The sequence below is a fragment of the Aotus nancymaae genome, unplaced genomic scaffold (genome assembly GCF_030222135.1).
Source record: "Aotus nancymaae isolate 86718 unplaced genomic scaffold, 86718_ANA_hifiasm-v0.15.2.pri h1tg000004l, whole genome shotgun sequence".
Taxonomy (NCBI): Eukaryota; Metazoa; Chordata; class Mammalia; order Primates; family Aotidae; genus Aotus; species Aotus nancymaae.
The window spans coordinates 35,290,184-35,302,935 of NW_026988415.1; the positions used below are offsets into that span (position 1 = coordinate 35,290,184).

Here is a 12,752-nt window from a genome sequence, read left to right on the forward strand (position 1 = left end):
CCACTGACAATTTCTAGAGCATTTAGAGAGACTACAATATGATCAGGATCAAATTTTGTAATTAAACTTAATGAGGGCAACAGACACTTCTCAAGAGCTGTGTCAATTATGACACTCCGCTACTCTAAGATATTCACAAGATGACAGATAAAGTTTTTTTATTCCCCCTCTTACTCCTTCTCTTCTTCCTCTTATTCCTACTCATCTTCTTTGTCTTTCTCTTCCACCTTTTTCCAGGTAACTTTAGTGGGACTCTTTGCACCACTAAACTTTCCTTTATACTTATAGTCAGCAGCATCGTTCTCATACTTCTCCTTCAGCTTTGCTGCCTTAGTGATGTAAGGCTGCTTTTCACTGTCAGTTTAGTTAATCCACATCTCACCCAGCCTTTTTGCCATGCCTCCAATAGAGATGTCAAGATTTATGGATTTGATCTTGGGGTGGAATTCTGAACAGAACAAGAAGAATCCAGACAGTGGCCATTCGAGGACATTAGGGTCCTTCTTCTTGCCTCTTTCAGCTGGTCCATAATCCTTGATTTCCCAATCACAGTGTACTTCATCTGCCTTTGCCATTTTATCAAATTTAGATTTTTCTCTTCCAGACATGGTCTTCCGCTTCTCAGAGCACTTCTTGGAAAATTCTGCAAAATTGAGAGGGACCTCTGGGTTTTTCTTCCTATGTTCTTCTCTGTACATCTGTGCAAAGAAGGCATAAGGAGACATCTTGCCCTTTGGTTTCTTGTGGTCACGTTTAGCCATCCTGACTGTATTGTTCCCTAGCCCATCTCATGTGTTTCTATTTGCATCATTCTAACGACTAATAATTTTGAGCACCCTCTCATGTGCTTATTGACCTTTTGCATATAATCTTTGTAGAAATATATACTCAAGCCTTTTGTGTGTTTTAAAATTAGGCTGCCTTCTTGTTCTTTATATATTTTAGATACTAGGCCCTTATCAGATACATGATTTGAAAATGTTTCCCCCTCATATGGGTTATCTTTTCACTCTTTTGATAGTGTCCTTTGATGCACAGAAGCTTTTAATTTTGAAGTCCAATTTATCTTTCTTTTCCTTTGTTGCTTGTGCTTTTGGTGTCATATCTAAAACATATTGCCAGATTCAAGGTCACAACAATTTATACCTATGTATTCTATGAGGTTTATGGTTTTAGCTCCTATATTGAGTTCTTTGATACACTTTAAATTAATTTCTGTATATGGTGTGAGATGAGGTAGAGGTTCAACTTTATTCTTTTGCATATAAATAGACAGTTGTCCTTAACCTGCTTTTTGTTCCTTAAACACTTTGATCATTTGTATAACTTGAGGTTTCCTCTGCTTGGAATTGTCGTTCCTTTCTTATTTGTATGGCTGGCTTCTGATTTTTTAGGTCTCATATGAAATATCACCTCATCAGAGTGTCTAAACTACCCCATCTAATCTAAAGTTGCCCTTAATCCCACTCCAACACTCTATCTTATGACCAAATTTTATTTATGTTTTAAAATTTATCTCTCTATTACATTAATGCTCACTTGTTTTATTCGCTGTCTTTCCTATTAACATGTGAGCTCTGCGAGAGCAAGGACCTTGTCTGTACTCTTATCATTGTATCTCCAGTCTCTGACACATAACAGGTGGTCAACAGATTATTATAGAATAAAAGTAGTGGTCCCACAAGTAGTAGTAATACCAATAACAATTACCTCAAAATTATTTTGTTACTTAATGAATGATTTGTTCCCATAGTATAATGATATTTTTTTTTATTTTTAAAACTTTTTCCTTAGGTAGAAGAATTAAGTCCTTGGAAGGGTGAAAATGACCGCCCAAGGTGAAACAGAGAATCTTTGATTTGTGGAGCAATTCTCAAAGCATTAATTTAGATTGTGGTATCCCACAAGAGTAAAGGAGAAAGATACAAGAGACACATGGCTTGAAGCTACTCAAGGCCAAATTCAAGGTGCTTAACCTGCTTCCAGCCTCCCTGTATTTCCTCAAAGTTTGTCTAAAATCAAGAAAGAAAACCAGGTGGTAGCAGAGTTGATGGCTCTTTGCTAAGCACAGCAAGTGTCAGCTACTGAGTCGCCCCTTAGAACTCATTCAAAATGAAAAAGAATTGTCAAGGAAGCTGGAAATACTTTTTTATTTCTGAGTAAGGTTGGTTTCTCACAGCTCATCCCTGGTTACCACCAGACAATAGTTGGTCGATACAGCACTTAAAGCTGGAAGGATATGTAACCACTTTGCCCCCAGTCCCCACATCCTTCCTGAGCCACTTCTTCCTGAGCCAGCTCTTGTCCTTGAGAAGCTGAGGGTGGTTGGGGGAGGACAGACCACTCTTTTTCTCCTTCACAAGTCCTTGTTTCTTTACCTATCCCTTAAGTGTGAGTGTTTCTCAGGGCTGCTCCTGTCCCTGGCCCTTGTAGTTGAAAAACTCCTTTGTTCTATCATCTACCTTTAGGCTAGTATCTTCCATACATGAACTTTCAGCCTAGAATTTTCCCCTGAACTCTAGACCCATATAACTATGTTTATTGTACATCTCCACTGGGATGTACAGAGATGCTTTGAACCTAATAGTCAAACTGAACTCAATAATTTACTAATCCACACTGTCCACTACCGGGGAGAAAGAATGTGGAGAGGTGGGGACATTGCTATGTACCCGTGTTCTTATTTTAATGAAGGATATATCTATGGACCAATTTTCTCAAAGTAGAAATTTAGGATTCATAAAATATTTCTCCCTTTTCCTTACACCCTTTTGGACTCTGCCTTCTGTCCTCATCCAGCTTGTCTTCTTTCCCCAGATTCTTTTTTTCCTGAATCTATTACCTAACAGACCTAAGGGCTTTGTGGCTTCAGAAAAGTCATTTAACTTTTCTAAGCTTCAGTTTCCTGCTCTGAAAATGGGGGTAATGCTTATTTTATTAGGTTATTGTGAGGGTCAATTTACTATTCAAATTTCAGGAATGTTTACTCATTAAAAGGCAAGTCCTGCTTGCAAGGATTGTGCAATGTTTGCCTGTAATTTCCAGCAAATATTCTTCATGACAGCTTCCTGGGCAGATCTTCTAAATAGAAGGCATGTTAGAATCCACCAATGTGCCTATGATTTTCCCAGCAATCAGAATTATATCCCAAGAAGTGGTGAAATAAAGTTGTTTGGCTGTCAACTGCTTTACTCATTACTGCCAAAAAAACATGGTTTATATTGCAGGTCACTAGGCAAATACCCAAATGTGCTCTGGGGTGGTCTTAACCCAGCACCCAAATACTTAGCCAGAGAACAAAGCTGAGGTTTATAGAGTAGAGCTTTTCTTATTGTATGGTCTTTGCTTCCTGCAGCTGTTGCTTCATGGGATTTGGTGGGCAAGTAGTCTAGTTTGTAGCACTGTCTCCACTGGCCAGCCACTGGCCCTATCAGATTACCCCTGTAGAAAAGGTTGCTGTGTATTTCCTGAGCTCTATGTCTCATTTCCTGAGCATTTTTTTGGGGGCGGCTATCTATCTTGTAGCCTTTACTTTTCCTTCAGCCTATAAGCCAGCACTGAAATGGCAAAAGATATGTACATCCTTTTAGCTCTTTTGATGTCCTTCTGTGGTATGGTTACCCAGGTCTTTTGGAGCAGCCTGGCTGGCTCTACTATTCAGCAAAGCCAGGAAACTATTGTAATTCTGTAATAACCAATGAGATGCCTAGAAACGAAAGTCTGTGTGAATGAGGTCCCGAAATTGACAAAGCTCCATGACTTGCTTTAGGAGACAGAGGCAGAGAGATCCAAGATGGCCGATTACTAATACCTCAGGATTGTAGCTCTCAGTGAAAGTGCAGAGAACAAGAGGACACCACACTTTCAGACGAATTTTTGTTGCTCACGGACCAGGAGATTCCCAGCAGAGGAGCCCCACGGGTCGCCAGCACAACTCTTGTGGCCGGCACGGTGGTTTTGCTGGCACCCCAGGGTGGCGGTTCCCAGTGCAGAGTAAACGGGACTGGGTCCCCTTTTGGTCGACGTTTGGAGCTCCAGGAAGGCAGAGTCACCTATTTAGCTGATTGAAAAAGGGACTCAAGAAGGAAGCCAGACCGGAGATTCCCAGGCAGAAAAGCACCATGAATCTTAACGCTGCTGTTTTAGCCGGTGCAGTGGGTTGCTCAGATTTCGGCACTGGGAATCAACAAGTTGGACGTCCACTCAGAGACCTAATTTGAAAGTCTGTAATTACAAAGATGACAGGTGGATAAATTTACATTGATGGGAAGAAACCAGCGTAAAAAGGCTGAGAATACCCAAAATCAGAATGCTTCTCCTTCTACAGGGGATCACAGTTACTCATCAACAAGGGAGCAAGGCCTGATGGAGAACGAGTGCATTCCATTAACAGAATTAGGCTTCAGAATGTGGATAATAAGAAACTTCTGTGAGTTAAAAGAACATGTACTAGCCCAATGTAAAGAAACTAAGAATCCTGAAAAAAGGTTTGACGAAATCCTAATGAGAATAGACAATTTAGAGAGGAATATAAGTGAATTAATGGAACTGAAGAATACAATACGAGAACTCTGTGAAGTATGCACAGGTTTTAACAGTCGAATTGATCAAGCAGAAGAAAGGATATAAGAGGTCGAAGACCAACTTAATGAAATGAAATGAGAAGACAAGATTAGAGAAGAAAGAGTAAAAAGGAATGAGCAAAGTCTCCAAGAAATATGGGACTATATGAAAAGACCTAATTTACGTTTGGTAGGTGTACCTGAATGTCATGAAGAGAATGAATCCAAGCTGGAACATATTCTTCAGGATATTATTCAGGAAAACTTTCCTAACCTAGTAAGGCAGGACAATACTCAACTCCAGGTAATACAGAGACCACCACAAAGATATTCCTCAAGTAGAACAACCCCAAGACACATAATCATTAGATTCACCAGAGTTGAAATAAAGGAGAAAATTCTGAGGGCAGCTAGAGAGAAAGGTCAGGTTACCCATAAAGGGAAGCCTATCAGACTCACAGCAGATCTCTCAGCAGAAACTTTACGAACTAGAAGACAGTGGGGTCAATATTCAATATCCTGAAAGAGAAGAATTTTCAACCCAGAATCTCATATCCAGCCTAACTAAGCTTCATAAATGAAGGAAAAATAAATTTTTTTGTGAACAAGCAAGCACTCAGACATTTCATCACCACCAGGCCTGCTTTACAAGAGCTTCTGAAAGAAGCACTATACACAGAAGGGAAAAACCAGTATCAGTCATCCCAAAAACTTACCAAAAGGTAAAGAGTATCTCCATAATGAAGAATTTATATCAACTAATGGGAAAAATAGCCAGCTAGCATTAAACGACAATATTAAACTCATAAATATCAATATTAATCCTAAATTAAAATGGATTAAATGCCCCAATCAAAGACACAGACAGGAAAATTGAATAAAAAGTCAAAACCCATCAGTACGCTGTATCCAGATCCATCTCATAAGCAAGGACATACTAAGACTTAAAACAAAGGGTTGGTGGAAGACGTACCAATCAAATGGAGAGAGAAAAAAATAAAAACACAAGAGTTGTAACTTTCGTCTCTGAAAAACAGACTTTAATAGTAACAAAGACTAAAAGAAACAAAGAAGGACATTACATAATGGTAAAAGGATCAATGCAACAACAGGAGTCAATGATCACAAATATATATGCACCCAATACAGGAACACTCAGATACATAAGACAAGTTCTTAATGACTTATAAAGAGACTTGGACTCCCGCACAGTAATAGCAGGAGACTTTGACACCACATTGTTAATATTCGATGGATCAATGAGATAGAAAATTAACAGGGACATCTATGATTTGAACTCAGACCTGGAACAAGTAAACTCAGTGAATATTTATAGAATTCTTCACCCCAGGTCCATAGAACATACATTTTTCTCAGTATCACATTACACCTATTTTGAAAGTGACTACATAATTGGAAGTAAATCACTCTTCAGCAATTGCATGGCATTTCATAGACTTAAATGAAATATTGGTTGGCTGTTTGTTTTTTTCTTCCCTTATTCCTTCCTGTCTCCGCTGTTAAGCACAATTATCAGCATAAAAGAGGTTTTTAATACCTATTTTTAGATTGCATTCCAGCCTGGGCAATAGAGCAAGACTCCTGTTCTCTCTCCCCCTTTCTCTTTCTCTTTCTTTCTTCCTTCTCTTTTTCTCTTCCTCCCTCACTCCCTCTTTCCCTCCCTCTCTCCCTCCTTAAAAAAAAAAAAAGAGAGAGACAGAGGCAAGAACAATTTCTTGGTTCTGAAATGCTGCTTCTCTTGTTTCACTGAATTTTCTAAAACTGAGTTTTAGAAATAATTCTCCAGGAAATGAATAGAGGTGGTCTGGAAAATTAGCCATGCTACCAATGTCCACTCCTCCACAGGGTTTGGCTGACTGAGAAGGGAGGGATGTTTATGTTAGAAAGTCTTTGAAAGACACTGATGGCTTTGTGGTAAGAGAGGTGGGATGAGGACAAATGACAGAGAAAATACTGTTGAGAAAGTTGGGAGAGGATTTATTCTTTCAGCTCTCTGGACCATCATTTATGACACTGCCTTAGGAGTAAAATTCTATTCAAATCTTCATTAATTGGATGATGAGAGAGTGGACTTTCTGTTCCTAAGCAAACCAATCTCATAATTAGTTTAGCACTGGGGTACTTTGAATAGAAGGGCCCAAGGTATATAGAATTCTGGTATATAGGACTTTTTAAGAGCTTTGTATTAACATCTTGGTAATTTTTACTAAATCTGTATGTATTTATTTGTTTAGAGATGGAGTGTCACTCTGTCGCCCAGGCTGGAGTGCAGTGGTGCCATCTCAGCTCACTGCAGCCTTCACTTTCTGGGCTCAAGTGATTCTCCTGCCTCAGACTCCTGAGCAGCTGGAATTACAGGCGCCTGCCACCGTGCCCAGCTAATTTTTGTATTTTTACTACAGATGAGGTTTCACCATGTTGGCCAGGCTTTTCTCAAACTCCTGACCTCAAGTGATCCTCCTGCCTCGGCCTCCCAAAGTGCTGGGATTACAAGCATGAGCTACCGCACCTGGCCACTAAATCTGTTTTTATTGGTACATAACACATGTACCTATTTTCAGAGTACAAATGATAATTTGATACATTCATATAATGTGTAAAGATTAAATCAGGGTAATTAGAACATCCGTCACCTTAACTATTTTTCTTTTTCTTATCTTAGGAACATTTAAATTATTCTCTGCTAGCTATTTGGAAGTGTATAATAGATTAATGTTAACTATAGTCACCCTAGTGATCTACCACACACTAGGTCTTATTCTAACTGTATATTTGCACCCACTAACTAACCTGTACTCATCCTCCTTCCCCACTGGTTTCCCAGGCCTCTGGTAATCACAAATCTACTCTCTATCTTCCTAAATCTGTTTCTTAAAGTTTATTTAAATATAAATATGCTTACAGAAAGATACTCATACTGGTAAATATAATGAAATTTAGTTAACTTATCCTATACAATTTGGACCCAAAATTTGGTACATGATTCTAGTTAAAAAAAGGATTTGCAATCTGTTTTATTTTCATCTACTATAAATATAATAAAAATCCTCCCTCAAAAGCTGTTAAAGCAGGCAGCAAGATCCATGAGCAAATTTATTTTTGGTTTACTTCTGAATAATACACAAATTGCACTGCAAAAGCTTAAAAGTTGGTGCAGCAAAATATTTTTGAAATGTATTTTAAAATATATTTTGAAACATATTGTGTAGTGGAGACAAGCCTATGTGTAACATATGAAACAACTATAACAGCAATCTCATTTTTGTTAATATTGTGTGTAGCTTATAAATCTACACAGACCAAGATGAAAGTAACTTCTTGAACTGAGTTCTAGTGATATGCTGGAGCTGGCTTTTATCCACTTCTAAGAATCAATTGTTCATATCTCTTCCCAATTCTACTTTTACTGATGTCAAGCTGGTAGCCTGAAATTGGCCATAATGGCAGTATTTATACTATGGCAATCAGCAAATGCCACAAATCAGGACTCTTTTGCAGCCCTCTACCCTCCACCTCTTGAAGCCAGTTACTAAACATTTACCAGTACACCACATCACTGCTTAACACTATCAGTTCATCCTCTGAGGTCAAAAAGGAAACTCAACAAAAGTGTTATTGGTTCTCATTTTCATATACTAAAGAAATGTAAGTTTCATCTCTAAGTTTTCAATCTATAATTGAAACTATAGTATAGGCAAGGGGTACCTTCCATATCCAACTTGTATTGGTGACAGGTCATGGAATTCATATGGTTTTAAATTTGCAAACATGTACATATAAATTTCCCAAAGTTCAAGGGCAATGGAATTCTAGAAATGATTTTTACAAAATAAATGCTTCTGTCTTGGAAGACTAGAACAGAACATATATCCATAGTAATAAAAGAAGAAGAAGCGTTGACAAAAGAGGAAAAAAAATGACTTAAAATATGTTGGAAAACAACACCAACAGAGGTTCAAAGGATAATTAATAGAAAAATATCTTTTCATGAAACTACAAAATATTCGGCTTAGCTGAACTCCAGTGTGTTGCTAACTCACAGGGAATAGATTTTAAAGAACTAGCGTAGGTTAACTGGCACCTTAACAAAGCTGACAGCAAGCAGCATTTCTTTTTATTTCACCATTTTCCCTTACTTTTCCAACCTCTTCCTCCTCATAATCAACATAATGTCTGTAATCTACTGGTGGGTGTTTAACCAGGGGTCAACATCTTTTCTCTGTAAAGAGTCACTTAGTAAATATTTTTAGGTTTTGTGGACCATAAGATCTCTGTCACAACTACTCAACTCCACAGTTGTAGATGATACATAAGTGAATAAACTGTGGGAGTGTGCCAATAAAACTTTACAAAAACAGACAGCCTACTGGATTTGGCATGCACAGTCTCTGGCTTGCTGACCCCTTGTCTAGACTGCAGAATGCTGTGGGACTGTTGATCTCGTTTGGGAAATGCTATTGTATGCAACAGTGTTTGACAAATGAGGGATGGGGACGGGGGTATATATCATAGTCACCTGTCACCCACATCTTACCCTTGCAGAATCTCTTATTCCAGACTGATCAAAGGCAGGATTTAGGTATTCCCTAGTTCCCTTTCCAATATCCATTTTAGCACCATCCTGTCCCCTAAATACATTACAAGAAGTGTTCCTTTCTTAAGCCTTTCTACATGATCTTATAAAAGCATGGCTGAAGAGCATTTTTAATTGAAAACATATCAAGAGCCACAGATGCAAGCACTTTTTTTTCTGAGAGAGCTTTCAACTGTTAATTTAAGAATAGAAAATAAAACTTTGCCCAATACATTAGATTATTATTTAGTATACACCCAAGTGTCTATATTATTCCACTTAAGGGAACTGGAGGCACAGGGAAAAGAGGATAAAAAGAGGAAAGTAAAATGGTACTTTTCTTAGAGTTTCAAATAATGATAGGTTCCCTAAATGACATGTGTAGTCACTAAGCAAAGAGCAATATTTGCTGCCGTGCATAGAGTGGAGATCATCTATTTTTTATATGTCAATATTTTCAGCTATATCTCACACAGTTATGACGTGTCAGTTAATGTTAACCTATTTTTAATGAAGCAGGGCCTCATTTCTTTTTATATAATCCTATATCTGAAGCAATGGTTCTTAACGGAATGGCACCTGGGAGATTATAAAACTTAGTTGGGGGGCTTACACTACCAAAAGTCTGACATTCCATCTAGGGGGTCATCTTTGCTTCCCCCAGAAACATGATGGCCTCAGTAAGCCATGATTAAAGATGGAAATGTGATTTATCACTATGTTATAGAAAAAAATAGTAAAAGTTACTGATGGAAAGTTGCTAGATAGACAAATGCATGCATGAATGTAAGATCATATCACAGACAAAAGGCAGGATGCAGGTCATATACACAGATGGCAGGAGAAACTTTGTAAGTTCATTAAAGAATCACGGGACAATTAATATGTTAATTTACAGTCATATCTTGAATTATTGCCCCAAAATGATAGAAAATCATGGGGTTTCACCATGTTGGCCAGGCTGGTCTCAAATTCCTGACCTCAAGTGATCCGCCCGCCTTGGCCTCCCAAAGTGCTGGGATTATAAGAATGAGCTACCGTGCCTGGCCACTAAATCTGTTTTTATTGGTACATAATACATGTACGTATTTTCAGAGTACAAATGATAATGTTAACCTATTTTTAATGAAGTTCATTAAAGTTGTAAGTACATTAAAGAATCATGGTACAATTAATATGTTAATTTACAGTCATATCTTGAATTGTTGCCCCAAAATGATAGAAAATAGGCCTAATCATCTTTGTCACATTCTGGTGAGGGAACTGGGCCATCAGAGAAGCATAGATACTTTGGATCAGTCCAGTGTGCTCTGTTAAGTTAACCATTCTTCCTTCTAACTCATTTGGATTTGTTCAGCAAAGTTCCCTGTGCACAGGACATCTAGGAGGGGAAAAGAGACAGGTATGCAAATAATAATAATAACACTAATAATAATACAAGGTAGAATATAAGAAGTTTCCCCAAATAGGAAGTGCCAGGGACATTCACAGGTGGGAAATATGACATCAGGTTGGAGTAAAACATCAGGCAAAGCTCCATTCATCTCCAGACCACTCAGCTCTTTTCCCAAGCAGAGGAGCAGTTATTAGTGCATTGGGATAAATTAGACACGGACTTTTGATTGTACTATTACTCTAAAAACATATTAGTTATTCTTTCAATGTATGATTTCAACAAATTATTAAATGTAAGGTCATTACATCTTGGAGCCAAAGATTGCTCTGCTGGAGCATCTTCCCCATTAGGCAGTGGAAATCAGTTTGGGGAGAAGAGGTTGTTGTGCCTTACCCTAATGAGGCATGTGTTATCTCAGGCGCTTCCAACTACATGGGTCTGCTACCTACCATGGTGGAGATTATTTAGGGCATTGGAGGAAAATTAAGAGAATGTGTGTTCCTCAGCAGGCTTTTGGGCAGCAAGTGAGGAAGTTAGATATGCAGTTCAAGAGTGGGCATGTCTGCTTGTGTGTGTGTGCGCACACACACAGATACACACAGAGCTGAGTTGTCTGCTGTGAGGTTGGAGGTGGGGGGACTCTGCCCGCTAAACTACTTTCTATTTTAAGTGCCTGTATATCTGAGGCTGGGTTTGAAGCCTCCAGCGTGTTTGGAGTTAATTCCCATTAGGTTGGACTCCGCCCCTCTCTCCCAAAGGTAAAGCAAGGTTTTCAGGCATCTCTGCAAAGGGCAGCTAGGATTCCCATCCCTGTCTAACAAGCTGTGAGGAGAAGTTGTTTCTCAGATCTGAGCCTGAAGAGAGAGTCAGTCAGCCTTCGTGGTCAGAAGGTAAATATGCAACTTGGGTCAAATGTAATTCAAACAGCTGGGTAAGAAACTGCTTTGCTCTCCCCTTGCTCAGCGCCCCCACCCCCCACCCGGCTTCTCTCCTTCCTTTCTCAGGCTTCCTGTCCTTTCATCTCAAAGCTCAGAGAAGCCGTTTTCTACCCAAGGGCAGCCTGGTGCTTTTTATTTCTTCATAGTCCGTTTGCACAGACGTTAAGATGAATCAGGGCTGGATTCCTATTTCATATTGACAAGATTTGAGGACCTAAGGGTTAAGTGCTAGTTGGTTTCCCCAGGGGAGTTGGTAACCTGAGGACAGGAAGTGCCTGTTTCTGAGATTGGAGAGAGGGATTTTGTTCTGACCTGTCTATACAAGTAAAAATGGATCCAGTTTGCTGATGTGGCAGGTTGATCTCCTAGACTTGCCTAAATCTAAGGGGTTATGCGACTGAAATGGGGTAATGAATTTAAACTGAAATGCAAACATTGAAACCTGTCAGGCTGGAAATAAAAGAATGCATCCATTTGGTAAATATTTATGAGTTCCTACTGTGTGCCAAAGCATGATGAGTTCCAGAAGAACCTGAAATACTTAAACTATAAATCCATTCTTGCAAAGAACACTCAGCCAAATGGTTTCATTTTGTGGTGGGGACCTGAAAATAGAATGAAGCCTAGGGGTGAGGAAAAATCACCAATGGAGCGGTTGTGGGGAGAGAAAGGGGAGAGGAGAGATGTTCTAATTCTTAGGTAGTTTCAAGTCTTTTCCATTGCTTATGAGAGAATAGGGCATTTTCTGGTAGAAAGGGAGAGAATAGATACCTTCTCTGGTGTTAGGTATAGTGCAGATGTTGTTTCACTTGAATTTTATGCTTCATCATTTCCATTTTATAAATGAAACTGAAACTCAGAGGTTTTAAGTGATCTTTTTTATGTGCATATAGCCTGTAAGGGGTAGACCTCAGGACTCTGTCTCTGATCTGATGCCAAAATCATGACTCTCCCACTAAAACAGTATTCCTCAATCATTAATTCCAATTAGAATTAATTGAGGATTTTTAAAAATATGAATTTCCATAAATTTGCATTCAGCGAATCTAGGAGGAGGTGACATAGTCTGCATTTTGAACAAGCATTGAAAGTGATTCTGTTGAGAAACCTTCTTGATATACTATGCTGCCTCTCAACTTCTCTGAAGTGATTGGAAAAGCAATCAGCCCATCTTCTTCCCAGATAGGCCAGATTCACTCAATGGAGGTCAGCTGTGGTGACATTTTATTCCCAGCTTACACGATGAGGTAGAGACTAATGGG

At 38.9% G+C, this 12,752-nt stretch overlaps 1 protein-coding gene and 1 pseudogene across 1 annotated transcript in view; one reads left to right on the forward strand and one right to left on the reverse strand.

The window, feature by feature from the left end:
- Window positions 1–197: 197 nt before the first annotated feature.
- On the reverse strand, window positions 198–761 carry LOC135268134 (high mobility group protein B3-like; annotated as a pseudogene).
- Window positions 762–11,355: 10,594 nt separating this feature from the next.
- Window positions 11,356–12,752, forward strand: part of LHFPL1 (LHFPL tetraspan subfamily member 1) — a 207,849-nt gene continuing 206,452 nt past the window's right edge. The window contains exon 1 of the mRNA XM_012451770.2: window positions 11,356–11,442. The gene's annotated coding sequence lies outside the window, so the exon portion shown is untranslated. The remainder of the gene's footprint in view (window positions 11,443–12,752) is intronic.